Source organism: Amblyomma americanum, chromosome 5 (assembly GCF_052857255.1).
Source record: "Amblyomma americanum isolate KBUSLIRL-KWMA chromosome 5, ASM5285725v1, whole genome shotgun sequence".
Classification (NCBI taxonomy): Eukaryota; Metazoa; Arthropoda; class Arachnida; order Ixodida; family Ixodidae; genus Amblyomma; species Amblyomma americanum.
In genome coordinates, this window is record NC_135501.1 from 76,523,639 (window position 1) to 76,545,871 (window position 22,233).

General features: G+C 47.7%; 2 pseudogenes; one reads left to right on the plus strand and one right to left on the minus strand.

Annotated features, from left to right (window-relative positions):
- Positions 1-1,641: 1,641 nt before the first annotated feature.
- Positions 1,642-2,946, minus strand: LOC144133980 (uncharacterized; annotated as a pseudogene).
- Positions 2,947-3,054: 108 nt separating this feature from the next.
- Positions 3,055-5,896, plus strand: LOC144133981 (uncharacterized; annotated as a pseudogene).
- Positions 5,897-22,233: the final 16,337 nt, after the last annotated feature.

Consider the following 22,233-nt stretch of genomic DNA (forward strand, 5'->3'; position numbering starts at 1 on the left):
CCGCCTTGGGGATGGCGATCGGGACTGGCGTCGCTGCGAGGTCGAAGATTGCACATTTTCAGCCAAATACTGTTCGAAATCCCGTGGCCTTTCACCGTAGCGTGGTCGAGGTGCGTCAGGTGAAAACCCCCTTAAACCCATCCTGCGGTAGGGGCAGTGGCGGAGGATGTGGCCAGGCTCTCCGCAGAGGTGTCAGAGCGGCCGATTGTTTGGCGTACGCCAAACGTGCGCTTTGCTCACGGGGGGCCTGAACTCCTGCGGCACGGAGGGTGCTGTTGCGATTGGCTCCTGCAGGTATTGCGCAGGAGCGATGGGAGAAAAGGCTCGCATCGCTGGCCCGGGACTTCCTAGCGCCTCGCTGTACGTCATAACGGAGGGCGCCTTGTGTGGAGCGGGGGGTGGCTGCACAAATCGTCGGATTTCTTCGCGGACCACGTCCGTAACGGCAGCGACGCTGACCTGTGGAGCTTCAAAGCGAAGTTTCGCCAGTTCCTCGCGCACCAGGCTTCTTACAAGCTCCCGAAGGTCCTCGGCGGGCAGCGACGTAGGCGTGTACTGGGACTGGGAAGCGGCTGCTACAGTAGCCTGACGTCCGTTGTGGGCGCCCCGTTCCTGTAAAGAGCGCTCGATACTGATTGCCTCCTTGGTGAAGTCGGACACTGTTCGTGGCGGGTCACGGACCAGTCCGGCAAACAGCTGCTCTTTTGCGCCACGCATTAAGTGGCGTACCTTCTGGGCTTCGGGCAAAGCAGGGTCGGCCCGATTGAACAGTCGGGTCATGTCCTCGATGAACATCGCGACGCCCTCGTTCGGCTGCTGTGATCTCGAGCGCAGGGCGATTTCAGCTTTCTCTTTTCTTTCGCTGCTGGTAAATGTCGCTAGCAGCTCTCGACTAAAAGCCTCCCAGGTGGTAAAGGATGCTTCGTGGTTCTCAAACCACGTTTTGGCCGAGTCCAGCAGCGCAAAGTAGACGTTGCGCAGCTTGCGCTCGCCGTCCCACTCATTGAAACCCGCCACTCGGTCAAAGCTGGCCGACCAGTCTTCGACGTCCTCGAACCGGTCCCCGTGGAACGGTGGCGGCAATCGAGGTGCGTGAAGGACAAATGGCGGGGCATTCCCGGAGTGCTGACTTGTCTGGCTAGCCGCGGTGGATGTCATGGCCCTTACCGGCGCTGTCAGTTGGCCGAACTCTGGTTGTAGGCCTCGCAGGCGGCGGCTCGCTTTGTGGACTGGTGTTGTAGCCACGCGTTGAGAGCTGACGTCAAAGGTGCCCTCGAGGTCAGCGCACATGGGCCCTTACCCAGCACCTCCACCAAATATGTCACTGAGAAACGGTTGGCGTAAGCATGGCTGGTTTACTTGCTTTAATAAGACGCGCAAGACGTTGGAACGCGCAAGGCAGCAGGAAGCACGAGAGATGAAGAAGACGAAGCATCTAGCCCCGAAATGGCTCAAGGCTTGCCAACTGCCAGGAAATGCAGTTTAGCCGCTGTATGGCGCCACTAGAGTAGTTTGTAGCGTAGCAATATTCAGTTGGGTTAGCTTTCAAAATATTAAGCAGTGACATACCTTGTCGTATGTCACTAGCCTGGACATACCTTGTCGTATGTCACATGTCAGTAAAAACAGTTCCCCGGACATCTACCTTGACTTGCCTGCCAAACCCAGACTTCCAGATGGAGCAGCATTAAAACAAAAATCGTTATATCTCACCCGGAGGAATATGAACACCGGAAGCAAAGCTTTCCTTACAGCTTTAACTGTGCACAAGACGGTAAAGAATTCGCCCGCTTCTGCTGATGTTATCTGGTCTATTTGTTTGTCTCCGCGCGCTCCAACAACCGCTGGTGAATTGTGTGCAGTTTTGAATCCAGTTTCATCGAAGTTGTAGATGCGGCCTGGGGTTAGTTTGTGGCGGTCGTAGACGGTTCGGACGTTGGACAGGAAAGCATAAAAATTATGCTGATTAAAGCTTGTGGCCCGACTCAGACTGGTTGCTTCAGGAGATAGAAGCGCCAGCTCTGGATTGCGGTTCGTGAAACCAGTCTCTGCAAGCTGATTTCTTCGTTTCACATGACGGCGGTCGCTTCCGGTTTAGAGCTGCAGCAAACTGGTACGCCATTGAGCGTACCTGCATCCATTTAAGTCCGTAATGCATCTTGCTTGCCTTGAGCAGATTAATTTTCAGGGCTTCACGAGCAACTAGGAAACGTACACTGTAAAAGAAGTGTGTAAAATACAGGTGTTTTTGCGGAGATTTATTGTTACCGCGCAAAAACATCTGTCACTGGAAATAACAGAATAGCGATGAAGCAAAAAAAAAAAGGCCGCCACCATCTGGAAGACGTTGAAGTATCGAGCCTTAGATGTTTGGTTTACTAGATGAGGAAAGCGGAGAAGAACGCGCCGCTCGTCAAGAGAAACGGAGTGTAATATATACCCTTTGAAACTGGGTGGTTTGCCACCATGCTCGGCTACGCGTGCACGCACGCCGCCTAGCGAAACGATCGCCGCCTAGCGCCATCTATCAGAGAAACTACGATGCACGTCTACCCATTGTCGAGTTGTACCTCCTCAAGACACGTCCCAAACGGAATTTGCTTCGATTGGGGGGTCAAGGTGGGCCTAGAATTAGACTTGCGGTGCGATTTGGTAGCGCTTCAATTAGTAATTGCATGTATACTATGCTTACTTATTATTTAATTGTGATTTTATTATATTATTTTATTTTATTTACACAACCCATAGGGTTTACTTGCCTATCAAATTCGGTACACAACTCTCCCAGGATGGGAGGCCGTTGTTCTACATTACATTTTACCCGCTTTAGGATATTTTTTGTTGAGGGGGGAAAGGCAAAAGAGGGCACATCCAATTTTAATAACCACCATCTTGGATTCGAGAAACCGAAACAATTAATGCCGCCATTTCTTCCCCTGACGTCATACTAACATAGTTCCACCTCTATCCACCATATTGGACATGGACGTCATCACTGGCACGCGGCAGGTGGTTGTTTCTACGATGCTATTGTGGATGGCGCTACAAGTCTCAATGCGAGGTGCTCTGTTATCTAGCTGCAGCCACAGATGGCGCTTTGATCTCAGGATGGTAGGAGACTTCACGAAATCTCGAAACGTGATGAGTAGTTGCTGCCACAGTTGGCGCTGTGATCAAGGTTAGTAGCAGACCCCACGAAATCTCGAAACGAGATGAGTAAGAGCTAACGCTCTCGAAACAGACATTTTCTGTTTGTGACCGCCGCGCTCTAGTCAGGTGCGCTTATAGTAAAAATAAGCAACGAACAATGCACCAGAAAACCTTAAGAACTTCCGCTTGTTTTTTAAAGCCTGTATAGTAAACTCAAACATAGCATATATGCGCTCCATAGCCCGCATTTTAAGTGACGTGTGTTGTTCCACAACGAGGGTTATTATTTTGTATCCAACCTGCCAGTTATTTAGTCTTCTTTACGGCATACCAAGTGCACTCATACCTAGAATGTAATATAAACTCTGAAGGATTATGCAGGTGTCAATGCTACTTAATCCTGATGAAGTCGAGAGTTGGACGAAAACTCGTCTGGTCGGGGACGATCATATTAAAACTTAAAAGGAGGACGCCGACCAAAAGTAAAAAACAAAAAAAACAACAACAAAATGACGTTTCGGCTCCCGTACGGGAGCCTTGTTCACAATCTTGATCCGCTATTCAGAGCATCGCTCCTGTTCTGGGGAGGAATGGGACCAGTGTCCCATTCCACTCTCAACTCAACTTTCTCATTCCTCCCAAGCCGAGTCGCGCAAGGCAAAATGCCTTCAATATCAAAAGTTTTCTTGTTAGGCCTGAACTAACTCTTGGCGAACGAATTATAATGACGCATGTTCTCGAGAACGCTTCTAGCCATTTGGATTTGTGAAAGATGCGATTGGAACGAGGAATACTTACTTTTCACTCCGTAGTCAACTGCTTCCCATTCACAGCATGATTTGCCGAACGAGCACGACTGCCGTTACAGCCAAACAATCGCTATGGTGGTGCCATCTCTTGGGCAGTTTGTGAAGTTTTTTTAACTATTCGTTTGAGAGATACGTTGACTGTCCAATTCCTGCAACCGTCCCAAACCTTCCGACTCTCCCTTAGACATAATCCGAGTACACAGCGCTTCGCTCTCCAGGCAGCTGTCGACTGCTGCCTTCCTCGCAGCCCCAAGCAGTCCGCGGACTGCCGAGGTGGAAAACAAACCTGTTGCTATGGCGATGCGGGCAGCTTTCTGACTGGTGAGCGGAGCCTTCTGGCTGCCCGAGAAAATTGTACGCCGGACTCGAGTCCGCAAGCAGTCAGGCACTGTCAGGGACTGAAAATGGATTGGGCCCATAGTGAGCAGGGACGCCTGGAGGATGCCGGTTTACAGTGCAGAGGATAAGAGGTATGCAGTTGTCGATAAGCTGCTGAATAGTCTTTTGTAACTCATCTATCTGTTATTGTGTGCATTGTGGTGCAAGGCTCCTTTCAATAACATGTGAAAAACCGGTGAAAATTAATGCTTGTTTATAATTTTTGAGACTTTTCATGCATATAATGCACTGAAAGCTCTGCTGCTATTTCCAAAGAGGTGTGATCACTCATTAAGATATTTTTTCAGTTTGTAGGCTCTCATGGCTGGCGTTGGAGTGCCTGTAGTACTTTGCTTAATGGAAAGAGAGCACCAGCCACAAACTGGAATTCCTTACGACAGAGACCTACGAGGCACTGAATGGTACAACTATGTCCACTGTTCTGTGCACAAAGCATCTCTTGCAGTCAGGCTTTCATTTTGTTCTAACAGGGAAGCTTTCAAACGATGATATGGGCTCGTTGTTTTCCACCATTAGGCAGCTGAATGTTAGCAATGACCAAATTGATGCCTACACAGCTTTGTCAGCTCTGCAAAAAATTCTGTCACTGGAACTGTTCACTAAGCCAGTAGCAAGGTTTGAAGTGTGGTGGGCACTTTAGGAGCAGCATCAAATCTCTCTCTTGAAACAGAGTGCACGGCCACTCCAAGGAAGGACCTCCGAAAGCTTCTGCTCCCTTACCTAGCTGCATTGGAGCGGTACCCAAGTATGCAGCGTATCCTCATCAATGCAGATCAGAAAACACTTCTTAATTACTACATGTCTGTAAATGAAGACGCTTTCTTCGAGCACCTGAAAGTGGAATGGCTCGCTGTCCTAGGTGTTTTTTTTTGGAAAACAAGTTAAGTGTAGTTTTTTCGCTTGATTACTTAACCCTGGCTTGTGGCCGATTTTAAGGGCGCTATATCAGGCACCAGGAAGTATATAAGGTAAATCACTAATCAATTCACTGTCTTCAAAGTGTATGATTGTGGTGGATAAGTTGCGACCGTACTCGGATACTTGAAGGTTGTCAGGAGATTTTTCTTACTCCATCCTTCTTCTCCAGTCCCTCCACAACAGAACCTGAACACAAGCACGCTGGCATAGATTGCTGGCTTCCTCGTGAGAGCTATTCAGGGCAACACTGAGTGAACAGGCTGCCTTAACAAGCTGCGTGCACCACCTTCTATCTCAACGACACCGGCCCTAATAGCTGGCATCGATAGAGGAGGGCACTTCTACCCCAGTATTGCTTTCGAGGTTTCCGTTACCCTCCTAGAGAATACAGCCTCTAGAGTGGCTGCAGAGATTGTGATAGAAAAACGTAGCCCCTAAAAAGTTTTGCAGCTGCGGTTCTGCTGTCAACTGCGAAGAATCCACTGTTTCAATGCTCCATGGATGGCACTGTGGCTCAGAGAATGATGCTCGTGAACCCCAAATGTCAAGAATTCATGAGGCCGTCCGACATCAATTTCACCGGCCATTTGACTGGGCGCAAAGAGAAAAGAAAATTATGAATGAAAGAACTCTGCGCTCGCAAAGTAATCAAAGTACAATGGTAATTTCTCTGTGATGGCGAAATAAAGCACCACTGATGTTTTTGAGCACATGCTTTCGTAATGGTTGTTTCCTTGCTAGCTTAGCTCATTGAGAAAATTTGTCAGCAATTATTGCATATAACAAAGTTAACATTGCCACCCCTTGTAAGACTCATCACTGCAATTATTGTGTTCACAAGCTTATTACGCGCGCGATGAGAAACAAAACTGGGAAAGAACAGCAGCCGAGCCACCGAGCTCGCATATTCATCTAATACTTAATTTCACTGTGGTGGTACGTGGAAAACCAGCGGAAAGGATGTATTCACAAGCAGGACAAGTACACAAGACATCGCTGGAAACACGACTGAAATCTTCTTTGCTTCGTGAAACCGCCGACAACAGAACAGGGCGCACATGTGCGAGAGCACTACACACGCTATCAAAACAACAGGAACAAAATATTGTTTGAGCGGGAGAAGATAACATGTGGCAACCTATGTCCCATTCCTGAACCTGTACCCTTTCTGCCGCGAAGCTGACAGATCTGTCACTGACGCATTCAGTGCCTAACTGCTTGATTTTAAAGGCCTCTAAGATTTCTCGATGAACCTGCGTTTTCCCACTGCCGATGATTCTGACATTATGGAAACGAGGGGTTCACTCTTTACAGTGGCTGCAATGTTTTGGCAGACTAGCAGTGTTGCCTGACTGGAGCGAAGTGCGGTGCTGCCTTATACGCTCGTCAATGCATTGACCAGTTTGACCTATGTAGTCCTTTGCACAGGACAGGAAGCTAGTAAACAACATCGGTTGTGCATGTTGTGAACACGCTCTGGTGCTTAACATTATATTCCCTTTTTGAGCTGCTGTTTTTAGAGATACGGGAACAAAATGACGGCAGTTTTGTGGGTGCAGAATAGGCAACCCTAACACTGAATTTCATGGCTACTTTTTTAACGTTATGCGTGATTTTGTGCAAGTATGCATTACAGCAGGGCTAGTTTCTTCACAAGGCGTTTAATCTTTCTTAGGTATGTACTGTGACATAAGCTTACTAGACGAAATCTCAGCAATAGAAACCAGGACATCGTTAGGGTAGCCCGCTGAACGCAAGGGGTCAAGTTGCCCTAAGAAACTGTTCTGCCTACCAGCCGCCGCGGTGCCTGAGTGGTTATGGCGCTCGGCTGCCGGCCCGAAAGACGCGGGTTCGATCCCGGTGGCGGCGGTCAAATATTGATGGAGGCGAAATTCTACAGGCCCGTGTACTGTGCGATGTCAGTGCACGTTAAAGAACCCCAGGTGGTCGAAATTTCCGGAGCCCTTCGCTACGGCGTCTCTCATAGCCTGAGTTGCTTTGGGACGTTAAACCCCTACAAACCAAACCAAACCAAAACCAATCTTCTGCCTACTGTGTGAACAAGATATCCGCAGGGCATTACCGAGTTAAAGGTTAGCAACGCCTCTCTTCACACGTTTTGAATGTGAAGAGGAGTAGGGCAGCAGGCTTTTCTTAGTTCGAGGAGAGTAGCTCCAGAGAAGGTGAGAATGAGATCTAAAAACCTGATTGCCTCCTATTATGTCACTACCTGCTGTTCTAGCTAGGCCCGCTTTTCCCGCTGCTCTTTCAGCTCACCCACAATTCGCTCCAACAGGCCGGCCTTAGCCTTATCTCTATTAAGCGACTCGGCGACCTGGGTTTCTAGTTTTATCCTTTCTTTCTCGCTCCACCTTCAGGTCCCCTTTGAATTCCTTAATCCTAGCTGCCCATTCCCCTTCCAACGTCCGAACGGCCTCCTCAAAACGCTTTCTTAGCCTACGCGCGAAGCTAGCCTCCCCTGTCTCGGCTAAGCTCCGAAATTCCGTCTCGCCCAAATAACAGCAACGCTCGCACTGCCTTAGCTCCCTGTCCAGCCTGGCTTTCCTAGCTTGCCGGCCCATCGTCCGGCTGACCACGTAACGTAAAATCCCACAAAATTCCTCCACAAAGCCCTACTGCATACACATCTCCGCTAGCCTTCCTACCCTTAACTCGGTTTAAAAGTACCGCCCCTACTGCATGTACAAAACAAATATCAAAAGCACTTAGCTTCGGACGAATTCGATGGAGCTCCAACAAAGCGTTCTCCTCCGACCTCTTGGTGTAAGTACTGGCGGCATCTACCGGCTGTCTTGGTCTCTGCTCAGGTATTTCTTTGGCCGCGCGCTCTCGTAGAGGTTGGCGCGGTGCGCAGGTCGCCCAATATACACTACATTGTGGCCAGGACAATAGCCGCACAACGCAAAAAATTATCACTTGGAAGAAAATTCCTCCTTCGTGAACGGAGATAAGCGGCTTCCCATTGTACCACTAATTTCTTTACCAAACATTTGTATGGTCACCTGCGCTCTTTTCAAGCATTCATACCATAATAGCACTGCAATATAAATGATTCAGAGTGATGTTTTGCAACTAATTGCAAAAATTCCCAGGGATTCAGTGGAAGTGTTGTTTTTTTTTAGTGGAAGTGTCTGCTAAGCTTTTTTCTGGGATGGTTACTGTTTCTAAAGTTTTATGCGAAATATTCATGCAGCCCCAAAAGAATAAAAAGTATTTTCCCCTTCTATAATTGTTTCGCTGAAACTGCGAGGCTTAAGAAAAGGTCTCTTTCCGCACTCAGGCTCGCAACTGCATCGCCAAGATTCCTGCTACTCATTGGAAGTATTTGCTGAGGTTTATCGCTTGCGTCTCGCCTCTAAGATGGCACTCTTTATATCTGGGCCGAGCAGATTCAGCGACGGACGTGGTTTGCTCGAGTTTCCATTCATAGGTGAGAATTTAGCTCTGCCAAATAACTAACCTCCAACCCCTTTTGATTGTTTCATAGTATGTGTGCGAAATACACTGAAGATGCACGACAGAATCCTGGACGAAATAAGGCTGTTACAAGTAAATATATGGGCCCGTCCACCTTTTTTTGACAGATATCTAGCACGGTAAAAATAAAAATGCCAAACAGGTCTTGGAAAAATCGTGTGCAGGTGTGTGATTGTGCTTAGCTATATATGCGTAATTGATGTCAGCGTACTCCCATCGGTATTTTTCGCGCGCGCTCTCGAGCAGCATTTTTGGGAGTATCGGTTCGCAAGCCAAAAAATTAAGGGGGCACTTTGTTGACCAAAAATGTGGTGTGGCGAAAGCCTTTAGCACGGTGTTGCTGCTTGTATCGCTGATGTGTGGTGAAGACGTTGATTAAATACAACACAATTGTTTCCCTTCACGACACTTTCGCTGACGTTCTTTATAGCACGCGCAAGCATGGTTGCTGGAGACACACGAGAGCGTTAGGTGGCATCCTTCCAGGTCGGCGTTCAGGAGGCGTCTGGCACGATTGCCCGAGGAGCGCTGCTCTCGAAAGATGGTGGCACCACTCAATGATGTAACACGCATGCGCAGTAGTCTGAAGCGCAGGTGCATTGTCTGCTGGCGCCTTGCACATACGCAGTGTATTATCGTATACTTAGTTCTCGGTTACGACATACTATACCAACCACCAGTATTACTATCTAACTAATTACTAAATAACTAACTGACTAATAAATATATACTACTTAGATAATTTACTTTCTGCAAATTACTATTTAACTGTGAGAACACTTCTCTGCTTACATGGAGAAATGCGAAAGCATGTGCTTTGAAGAAAGGACGCAGAAGCTCAGATTTTGATATCTCGGTGGACACCTCAACCACGTTTGATTGACAGCTCTAGTGTGACACGTTTCTACGAACATCCACAATGGCGATTCATGAGCCTATAAAGGCTGGCGCCTTAATACATGCTCTGACAGCGAGCATACCAATCTTTTTTTCAGTGCCCTCTTTACGACGCATGAACTTGAATATACAGATACATATCGGTCATGTCTTATGATCATGCCTTAGGGTGTACAGATTTACCAACGTTTACAACAAATATGTTCAAGGCTGTTGAAGCTACCGCCCTTTGCAAACACGCGCGCAAGTAGTCGGAACCTAGTTTGGTTTGGTTTATGAGGGTTTAACGTTCCGAAGGGACTCAGGCTATGAGGGACGCCGTAGTGAAGGGCTCCGGAAATTTTGACCACCTGGGGTTTTTTAACGTGTACTGATATCGCACAGCACACGGGCCTCTAGAATTTTGCCTCCATTAAAGTTCGATCTCGGCAGTTCCATAACCATGCACTGAGCCACCGAGGCGGCTAGTGTAAATCTATTGCGCTTACTCTATGCTACGTCACCAAAGACACCTCTATATACTAAGCCTAAGAAAGCGTGCTTGACCGAATACTGCGGATTCAAGATCTTTTTCAATTGCTTTTTGTAAAGAATACCAAATGGCGTGTCAAAGCACGACTAAAGGTGTCTCCTTCCTGGCGTCATTTTTATCGTTAGATGCTCACGAGCGAACACAGAAGGTCAAATGAAAACAAATCGGAAATTTATTCAATACGCCTGGATGTCAATTCTTTATTTCCTGTAGCTAAGACCATATCGTTGGCTCAACAAATTGACGCCATTTCTATAACCTCCATTCCATCCTGGGCTGAGGTACCCGACATTGGCACCATTCCAGCTAGGAGTCGTATATCCGCTGCCACTATTCCAGCCAGGTGTCATAAGCCCACCGCTGCCACCATTCCAACCAGGTGTCATGAACCCCCCGCTTCCACCATTCCATCCAGGCGCCATTAATCCGCCGCCACTATACCAACTAGGTGTCGTGAACCCTCCGCTGCCAATATTCCATCCAGGCGTCATGAATCCTCCGCTGCCACCATTCCAGCCAGGTGTCATCAACCCCGGGCTGCCGCCGTTCCAGCCGGGCGTTACGAATCCAGTGCTGCCACCATTCCAGCCAGGTCTTATAAACCCTCCGCTGCCGCCATTCCAGCGAGCTGTCATGATCCCTCCGATGCCACCATTAAAGCCAGGTGCCAAGAACCCTCCGCTACCACCGTGCCATCCATATCCATTGTAATCAGCAGAGCCGCTGTGCCAGCCAGGGTAGGTACCTCCAGTGCCTCCATGCCAACCACCAAGACCGGTATATTGGTTTCCATAACTGTAGCCAGCAGCACCAAGAGTGCCCACAAGAGTGAAGGCGAGGAGGGACAACTGGAAAAGGTCACAGACAAAGCTGCTGACTAGCTTCTCGGCCAACTTCTCCAAGACGAAAGTGCGCAAGCAAATCTCAAAACGATCAATATAAACAAGGATTTTAAAGCGCTTACTGCTGATAGAATAGATGAAAACCCACTTGAAAACACGAGACGTAGCTTAACTCCGAATGAATCTTTTTTTCTTTCAGACCACAATACACGCACGTATACGGTACATGCAGAATGATATGCACAATACTTTATGGCACTTGCTTCGCATGAGCAAATCTTCCTGCTTTGTAACGCCGGTAGAGACGCACATTATTTCCCACTTGTTTATTGCTCTGGGCTGCAAGTTATCTGCAGCTTGGTGGATGCCTTCGCTTACATTCCAACTGTTTTTCTTGGTCAAATAACAAAAGTTGTCCCTCGCAGCACGCTTCATCACCCGCCACTCAGCACGTGGGATTAAATCCTGGCCACGGCGGCTTTGTTTCCATGGAGGCGATGTCAGTGCAAGTTGACGAACGCCAGGTAGTCAAATGAATCCGGAGTCCTGCACTACGGTGTATATCACAGCACATGTGAAGCGCACTAGAGGGACACTGAGGACAAGCAGGAGTTGGCCTGTATTGAAAACGCACTCGTTCTGATCACATGAAGATTACTGTAACCGATAACAGAGAGCTAGAAAAGAACAAAAAAGAAATAGCGGTGTCGTCATCAACGACCAGTTTCACAAGTTGCACGCTGGCGTCGACGACCATTTTCACAGCGGATTCCTGAGGCTATCAGCCAGAGTTTCTTCGCCTACACAGACGATATTCTCGATCAGTATGGTATAGCGAATATGTCTGACGTTTACCACTTAACACTGCTTGATGCTTAAAGAACTGGCCTAGTTAAAAATAAAAACCGCACCTGCCACTCAGCAGACCTTCGTAAAAACACTCGGCAAATTCAGAGCATACACCCGGAACACTGATAGTTTGACAAATGTACCACATATGGTACACAACGTATAAAAACCACGTTGCCACGTACTCGCAATTAACGTTCGCGCAAATCACTTTTAAAACGTATCTCCTTTCTGTATTCGTCTCCATAACCATTTTTTTTTATATTTTAGTGTGTGCACGCATGTCTCTTCATGTTTTATTTTTATTATTTTTTGCTGCACCATTCTGTAGGGGTGACTGACTTGTTTCGATCTTTATATGTGTACTTATTTCCCCGCAATGCTGTCTGCTGCCACGCACTATAAAAGTCGATAGACACGTCAGGCTGCTCTCGCAGCTTTCATTCTCGGGGTCCTCCCCGAGTGACCTTGGGAAACTAAACACAATTCATGTCACAACGTTATTCACTTCAGAGCAGTGGCAATCCGGCCTTTTTCGCAAAAGTCGTCGCGAGTTTATTGTTGCCGGAAGAGTTTTAAATCCGTTATTCTCGGCCATTTATGCCCGTTTTGCTGCCGGAGAGATCCAGGTAATTCATTTTTAGTCGCAGCAATAGCTGGATGGAGTTTTTGTCAGCGTTCGTTCATGCGGTCATCGCCTACAGCAAGCCAGTAACAGAGTGAGCACAGGTTTCACAATTTAGCACGCTAGTGCTTATAGTAGCCATTGCCCGCATTTAGCAGCTGTGCGTCTGTCTGTCCGTCTGTCCGTCTGTCCGTCTGTCCGTCTTTCCGTCTTTCCGTCCGTCCGTCCGTCCGTCCGTCCGTCCGTCCGTCCGTCCGTCCGTCCGTCCGTCCGTCTGTCTGTCTGTCTGTCTGTCTGTCTGTCTGTCTGTCTGTCTGTCTGTCTGTCTGTCTGTCTGTCTGTCTGTCTGTCTGTCTGTCTGTCTGTCTGTCTGTCTGTCTGTGTCTGTCTGGGTGTCTGTCTGTCTGTCTGTCTGTCTGTCTGTCTGTCTGTCTGTCTGTCTGTCTGTCTGTCTGTCTGTCTGTCTGTCTGTCTGTCTGTCTGTCTGTCTGTCTGTCTGTCTGTCTGTCTGTCTGTCTGTCTGTCTGTCTGTCTGTCTGTCTGTCTGTCTGTCTGTCTGTCTGTCTGTCTGTCTGTCTGTCTGTCTGTCTGTCTGTCCGTCTGTCCGTCCGTCCGTCCGTCCGTCTGTCCGTCTGTCTGTCTGTCTGTCTGTCTGTCTGTCTGTCTGTCTGTCTGTCTGTCTGTCCGTCCGTCCGTCTGTCTGTCTGTCTGTCTGTCCGTCCGTCCGTCCGTCCGTCCGTCCGTCCGTCCGTCCGTCCGTCCGTCCGTCCGTCCGTCCGTCCGTCCGTCCGTCCGTCCGTCCGTCCGTCCGTCCGTCCGTCTGTCTGTCTGTCTGTCTGTCTGTCTGTCTGTCTGTCTGTCTGTCTGTCTGTCTGTCTGTCTGTCTGAAACCTGCTTTGTGGCTGGCTGCCCACTTGCACACGTGTAAAACGATGTACAGGGCATCCCAGCTGTTTTAAGCCAGGGTTTAAAAGATGCTGAGGCACATTAAGACGGCGCGACGAAATGAATGCGGATGGTTGTTGCTTGGAGCAAGTTGCACTACTTTTGTATTATGCTAAACTCCGTAATCACCGATATAATTAACCAACCTCACAAACGACGAAGTTTCGCAAAAATTTATAATTATAAAGCTGTATGACAGTCCGCAGAACGTCCGACTCAACAATTTGTAAATTTATAATGATTACATATTATATTGGTCGCTAACTGCGGATGCCCGCGAAATACAAAAAATTCCCCGTGACATGCCTGCTTGAGCTGCGATTGCAGTGCTCCCAAGCAGTCCACGCGAAAACGAACGTAAGATTTAACGGGGTGCGCTGCTGGTGTATGTGCTGGTGGACTGCAGTGTACCAAGACATAAGAATGTGTGTCTGCACAGCGGAATATTATGTGTGTATGTGAAGCATTTGGTAGCGCAGCGGGTTTGATTTCCGTGCAATAAAAAAAAATCTCCACTTGGCTTATTGGTTAGCGTTCTCAGCTGAGATTCTCAAGGGGGCTGTTTCAAAACTCAACACTGGCAAGATTATTTTTTTTTCGTTTTCATTATTGCACTTTTTTTTATAGGTGTCTCCGCGAATTACCACATAAATTGTAATCGTGTCTTCACGGCTGCCCACATTTTTTTAAAAATGTGCACTCTCTATGAACCGTATTCATCTTAAGCCCCTGATGCCCATTTTGACCCATATCGCTCTTATCGCCCATTCCAATAGCCCCACATCCATATGGGGTTTTTCAATAGGTCACAGAGCATATTGGATGGTTTTCCGCTTTTTTTAGTTTGGAGTATTCCGCATGGGCATATTAATAGGTTAATTATATCAAAGGTGATTTGTTAGAAAGCAGGAAAAACGACTACATGCTGCCGGTGGAATCCAAAGCCCGCGATCTCCAAATTAGCTTTCTGGAGCTAGGGCGACAGCTCTCTAATCTCTTGTTGTAAGGAGTATTTGCTTGCATTGTAACGCATCGTTAAGAGTGTAGTACAGGACGTACCACGTCTGCCACTATGGACGAGGATGGCGCTGTTGAACGCTCTTGACGTTTGGTCACAGTGAACATAAACATCTCCGAAAGCAGATGATTGACAGCCGTCGCTGTAGCTCACTTGCTAGAGCACCGGACTCGTCATTCGGATGACGTTGGTTCGGAACCCACCAGCGGCATGTCGTTCTTTTTCTCCTGCTTTCTAATCAGTTACATTTAAAAACAACTATTTCAATATCCCATCGCTGAGCCCTCTTTACCACTTACAGCGCATCGCTGCCATTTTTGAACCGTTGATTTCCTTCCGAGACTCTCGAACATTACTTTGGTTTTCTGCTTTTTTCTTGCACCAATCTTTCTGCTCTGCCCCTCTGTCTCAATGATCATGGTTTGCAGTTAATCTGTTGAGTGATATAGCAAGCCAATATCATCAGCAAAGCGCGGAATTTGAAGATATTGCAGTAACTCTCATCGTAAACTGTTCCCAAACCCAGACCAATGAATACCTCCTGTAAACAGGCGTTGAATCGTGTTGTGAGATGGTGTCTCTCTGACAACCGTACTTATTTCAATTTTATTGCCCACTCTATGGAGAACTACAGTAGATGTGAAGCCGTTGTAGATATCTTCAAGTATTTTAACATAACGGTCTTCTACACCCTGATTTCTCAATGCTTGCATAACAGCTGGGGTTTCCGCTGATTCAAATGCTTTCTCGTAATCAATGAAGGCTATTTATAGGTGCTGGTTATATCCTGCGCAGTTCTCTATTAGCTGGTTGATAGTGTAATTATGATCTATTGTGGAGTATCCTTTTCGAAAGCGTTCCTGGTAATTTGGTTGATTGAAGTCCAAGACTGTCCTGAGTGTATTGGTCATTACCTTAGTAAACACCTTGTAGGCAACGGACAGTAGGTTGACTGGTCTGCAGTTTCAAGTCCTTAGCGTCTCCTTTGTTATGAATTAAGATAATATCAGCGTTCTTCCATGCTTCTGGTGCGCTCAAGGCCATAAGGCATTGCGTATACTAGGCTGCTAGCTTTTCAAGCACAACATCTCCTCCGTCCATTACCACATCTGCTCTTATCTGATCCTCACCAACAGCTTTCTCTCTTTGCTTTGCTCCTAAATCTTTCTTTCCTTCCTTTTAAAGTGAAAGCTTTACTGCGCCAGCCAGCCCGGCTCGTCGCGTGGTCGCACTTCAGCCGTATGCCCATGGCCGATGAATGGCCTTGAGCCGCCGTTGCTTAGCAACGCCGCACCCAGGCTCCAACAGATGGCGCCGCTGTTGACGCCGCTGCCGTCGCCGCTCGCTCCACCATATGTGCTCCGCTGGAGTAGAGGGAGAGGAGGTGTCGCCTAGCGAGGGATATATATATATATATATAAGTAATTTTCTTTAAAAACTGATCGATTGGCACTACAAATTAAAAAAAATAAAAACATTCCTCTATGCACCTTGGTTTCGGTGACTGTTAGCTTCCTTAATATGTTTGTCAAACGAGCCCCTCATTTCGTTTACCTTGTCTGCTAACAGCATAACGGGGGTCTCGGTTCTGGCAGTCTTGTTGCCATAGGTAGAATAAGAGGGCTCTCGCACAGTTTCTGCCCTCGCCGTTAGATGACGTTCTACGTCACACTCGCGGTATTACAGGACGTGCTGCGTCCACCGCTATGGTCGAGGGTGGCGCTGGTAAACACTCTCCAGGTTCGCTTACACCCAGTAAACATAAATACCAACGAAAGCAGAAGATTGGACAGCCGTCGCCGTAGCTCAGTTGGTAAGAGCACCGGACGCGATATTCGGAGGTCGTGGGTTCGGATCCCACAGGCGGCATGGTTGTTTTTTCTGCTGCTTTATAAGTAATTTTCTTTAAAAACCGACTGATTGGCACTACAATTTTAAACAAAAATTAAAACATTCCTCTATGCACCTTGATTTCGGTGACTGTTAGCTTCCTTAATATGTTTGTCAAACGAGCCCCACATTTCGTTTACCTTGTCTGCTAATAGCATAACGGGGGTCTCGGTTCTGGCAGTCTTGTTGCCATAGGTAGCATAAGAGGGCTCTCGCACAGTTTCTGCCCTCGCCGTTAGATGACGTTCTACGTCACACTCGCGGTATTACAGGACGTGCTACGTCCACCGCTATGGTCGAGGGTGGCTCTGGTGAACACTTTCCAAGTTCGCATACACCCAGTAAACATAAATACCGACAAAAGCAGCAGATTGGACAGCCGTCGCCGTAGCTCAGTTGGTAAGAGCACCGGACGCGATATTCGGAGGTCGTGGGCTCGGATCCCACCAGCGGCATGGTTGCTTTTTCTGCTGCTTTATAAGTAATTTTCATTAAAAACCGATTGATTGGCACTAGAAATTAAAAAAAAGTTCAAAACATTCTTCTATGCACCTTGGTTTCGGTGACTGTTAGCTTCCTTAATATGTTTGTCAAACGAGCCCCCCATTTCGTTTACCTTGTCTGCTATATATATATATATATATATATATATATATATATATATATATATATATATATATATTGTTAAGCCGCGGAGTTCGAGGAAGAAGAGAGAGACGCGCACAGTCTTATCTGGGCTCTGGGCCGTCGGCGACCAGCTTTCATCCACCGAGCTTTCACCTGTATTAAAGCCATTTCATCCGCTACATTTGGTGCTAGGTGCTGGGTAAATACGTCCTGGATTCGCCAGTACCTCGTCGCAGCCGCCGTGTAGCAGGTTTGCCACCTTTCTCGCCTCAGCTGTTCTTCCCAATGCCTACCACGCAAGCGACGCAGACTCGGGTACAGCGACCTGACCAAGAGACGGCCTTGCTCCATGAGCGAGAGCCGCGTACGTTCCACGGCGAGACCGAAGAGGACGTTGAAGAATGGCTTCGGCATTATGAAAGGTGCAGCAAGTACAACCGTTGGGACTCTACCGCCCGCCTGTACAATGTCGTTTTCTTCTTTGCTGGCACGGCTCTGACTTGGTTTGACAACCACGAGGAAATTCTCACTACCTGGAGCCGATTTGTCGAAGAAATCAGTAAGTCCTTCGGAGACACTCTTGCGAAGAAGGAGCGCGCGGAGCAGCAACTTTCTCAGAGAGCCCAGCTGCCCGGCGAAACATGCACGCGGTACATCGAAGAAGTCTTGAAACTTTGCCGCACTGTCAACCGGCAAATGCTAGAAGATGATAATGTCGGACACCTTCTCAAGGGGATTGCTGAGGACGTGTATCACTTCCTTATTTCACGCGACACCCTTGATACGGTTGCAGATGTCATAAAGCAGTGTCGTGCATTTGAGGCGCTTAAAGCACGCCGGATAGCGCCGAAATTCGGCTGCCTCTCGAATGTCACAACCGTCGCCAGCATCGACGTCCCCTACCCCGAAGACATCGCTTCTATAGTCAGGAGGATCGTTCGCGAGGAGTTGGCTGCTCAGCGGCCACGTACAAATTTTTATGTACATTACCAAGGCCATCGAGGTCCGTGCCATCATGGGAACAGCCTACGCCATGTTCTGCTGCCCCAAATGGCAACGGACCATGTTACACCACCGGCTCCGAGCGGACCCGGCAATCGACGTCGCACCCTTATTTCCAGCAGCGTCCGTCCCATCCTGGTGAAGTGCCTCGTGGTGCGCCCCGTCGCGTGTCTGTCGCCTCTCCTCAACCTCCAACGGATCCTGATATGAGCTGCCAGAGCCGCCAGCCGCCCATATGTTACGGCTGTGGATGCAGCGGACACATCTCCCGCTTTTGCCCGCGTCGACAACTTTCTCGACCCCCTGCACAACGTGCACCACGCTTCAGGAATGACGCCCAGTAGGAGCGGCCACCCGCTAGCTTCTATCGGCCTCCTTCTCCCCCCCCCCCCCCCCCGAGGTGCACGCAATGACTCCCCTGTCTCCGATCGCAGTATCCCTCCGCCGCCGCAGCGGCAAGGCCGTTCACCATCCCCACGTCGCCGCTGCGTTTCTCCATCGCTTGGAAACTAGGTGGTGCGACCGATGGAGGTAAGGTCGCCGGACGGTCAATTTCGAGAATACCTCTGCCTATCATCATGTAAAGAACAAAGTGTCAGTGTGTGTTGACAATGTTGAGACTGATGCTTTGGTTGATACTGGTGCCGCGGTGTCTGTTATGAGTCTTTCATTTAAGAACTGCCTTGGACACAAAGTGATGTTTGTGTGGGACAGAACTGGTACGTTTTGTGGAGTTGGGGGTGAAACTCTAGTTCCGGTTGGCCTGTGCTCGGCTTCAGTTGTACTAGGTGACGAGTGCTACAGAACAGAATTCGTTGTGCTGAGATGTACCACATATGACGTTATTTTGGGTGTTGACTTTTCGCGCGAGTGTGGTGCAACGCTTGACTTTTGTAGCGGTGAGACTTCTTTGAAGTCGAACACTATTCCGACATTAGTGGATAACCTATCCCGTTATCATGAAGGAGTTCTCTCCCTGACCGAAGATGAGCTGCTGCCTCCGATGACAGCAACATTTGTGCCCGTGAAATCCTCGGACCATTTTGTTGGAAGACACTGAATAGTCGTCGAGCCAGATGTTCAGAGCGGGGCGAAGAAAAATGTGCTGGTGCCACGTGCCATCCTTTAGGCAGTGGGTGGTCATGCACACCTCTTGACTGTGAATGTGTCAGAAGAGCCTGCTCGTCTTCCTTCTGGTCTAGTACTCGCGAGATTTGAGAACCATGTGACCCCCACCATTGAAACTATTTCTCATTGCAGCGGCGCCGCGCAAGCAAAATCTGAATATGGTGCTGCGCTTGAGCGCATGGTCACAAATCGCTCCCGTCTAGTGAACGCCATACCCTGAAAGACATTTTGACGGCTCATATCCAAGTATTCGACTTTTCCTCCAACGGATCTGGTAGCCATTTCCCTGCCTCTCGACTGAAGCATAAAATTGACACTGGAAGCGCACCCCCTATTTGCCAGAAACCTTATTGACTATCTCCGGATGAGCGCAAGTTAATTCAAGAACAGGTGGACGACGTGCTGCAGAAAGGAGTTATCCGCGAGTCTTCTAGTCCGTGGGCCGCACCTGTGATCCTAGTCCGGAAAAAAGAAAAATCTTGGCGATTTTGCATTGACTACCGTCGTTTAAATGCGTTGACCAAGAAAGAAGTGTACCCGCTACCTCGCATTGACGACGCCGTCGATTGTCTGCATTCCGCGTCATATTTCTCTTCCGTTGATTTGCGATCTGGCTATTGGCAAATTCCCCTGCATCCATCCGACCGTGAGAAGACAGCTTTCGTAACCCCAGATGGCTTGTACGAATTTAATGTGATGCCGTTTGGTTTGTGCAACGCCCCCGCGACATTCGAGCGCTTTATGGACTCTATCCTTCGCGGGTTAAAGTGGGAAATATGCATGTGTTATCTGGATGATGTCATCATTTTCGGCAAGACCTTCCAGGAGCACAATGCCAGACTGCGTGTTGTTCTCGAATGCATCGGCAAAGCGGGACTCATTTTGAACTCTAAGAAGTGCCATTTTGGGGGCCGGTAAGCTCTAGTTCTTGGCTTCCTCATCGACAAGGATGGCATCAGGCCCGATCCGCAGAAGATCGCTTCAGTCCGCGATTTCAAAACTCCACGCACCCTGAAAAGCCTTCGGAGCTTCCTGGGACTCTCTTCTTATTTTCGTCGTTTCATTGCTGGCTTTGCGCAAATTGCCCACCCCCTCACATCTCTTCTGGATAAGGATTCGCAGTTTGTGTGGACCACTGAGAGCGAGTCCTCGTTCCATCTCCTCAAATCTTCTCTCACTTCAGCACCCCTCCTGCGGCACTTCGACCCTTCTGCTGTGACGGGGGTTCACACTGACGCCAGCGGCGTCGGTCTTGGGGCAGTACTTGTCCAGCTGCATAGTGGGGCTGAGAACGTTGTTGCCTACGCCAGCCGCACGTTAACAAAATGTGAGGGTAACTACACTCAATCAATCATTCACTCAATCAATCATGTTTATTTAACATCATCACGATATTGGGTGCGCCGACAAAAAGCCATTGGGAAGGCTTGACGAGGCCGACGCACCCCACAAGGGCATTGCAGTGGTACACAACATGGTAGCACTTCCAGGGATAAAAAAAAAAGAAAATGAACAAAAGTAACATATTTGGCATTAGCTGTACATCAATTTGGACTCCTTATTTAGCTGATGTGGGAGAGTGTAGCTCAACATTTGATAACCATAATTTGTTCGCATCCTAGGCACATACCATTTGGGTGTCGCACGTGTAGTGTACTTTGGCTCATTGCATTGTAATCCTGACAGATTTAGCATATTGCAATTATTGTGATTAACACCGGTTTTATACCGTTGTAAAAGTAAAACTTCGTACAGCTGTGGCAAACGGATGATTCGAAGTTCATTGAAATAACGTTCGGTGTGTTCTAGTCAAGGAGCATTCATAATATTTCGAACAGCTTTCTTTTGAAGAAGATACAAGCGGTTAATATCTGTAAAAGACGTGGTACCCCAACCCAAAAAACAATAATTTACAACAGAGGAAAAAAGTGCACTATACAACATTTTCTTGATACTCTTCGGCATGAAATATCTCAGTCGACACAAAATACCGACAACCTTTGACAGCTTGTTCATCACCATGTCAACGTGATCATTCCAACTCAAATGCTCATTAAAAATAACACCTAAACTTTCGACCGCAGGGACCGTTTCGATGAGCGACTTACCGATCCTTAAACATAGTGGTGGCAAATTTGTCAGCTTGTTACGAGTCCGGAAAAGCACGGCCTTCGTTTTTGCAGTGTTTAAGTTTAATAAATTATTTTGAGACCATTCTTGGAGTGACTGTAAACATTTTGTGGCTTGTTTCTCAAGATCTGGGAGCTGTGCAGCTCTAAAGAATAAAGTGGTGTCATCAGCGTAAATCACAAAGGTTGGAAGATTACTAATACAGACGACGTCATTAACATAAAGAAGAAACAGCAATGGTCCCAAGATGCTACCTTTCGGGACACCAGAAACGATGTGTCTAATATCAGATAAATCATTGTTTATTTTTACCTGTTGCGATCGAGCACTTAAGTAAGACTGACTTATGTCAAGAAAATGTCCGCGGAAACCGTAATGCCCGAGCTTAGTTAACATTATTTTGTGGTTAATGCGGTCAAACGCTTTTGAAAAATTGATGAATATGCCAAGAGTGAGAAGTTTCTGCTCGAAGGACTCTAAAATTAGCTCTTTTTATGTCAGCAGCGCGGTTTCCGTCGAAAGGTTCTTCCTAAACCCATGTTGACTGGGCGTTATTATGTTATTTTTGTCACAAAAACTAGATATCTGGTTGAACAAGATCTTTTCAAAGCACATTGAAGAAACAGGTAGAATAGATATTGGACGATAATTTGACAGACTGTTTTTGTCTCCACCTTTGTGAATAACTGTGACCTTGGCAAACTGCATTTTCTTAGGGAACACTGCGTGTCCAATACAGCTATTGAAAATACATTCTAACACAGGACTAATTACATCAGCGACATACTTTACTGGTGAAATTTTCAGGTCATCAATACCACACGACTTGCTGTTACGCAAAGCTAGAAGACAATTTTTGATTTCGTTCGCATCAGTTGGAGACAAGAAAGCACTGCAAACAACCCGCGAGTCAAGACACTTCATGTTCATAAAATTGTAGCTCACGTCTGCCTGAGACACAAAATAGTTATTGA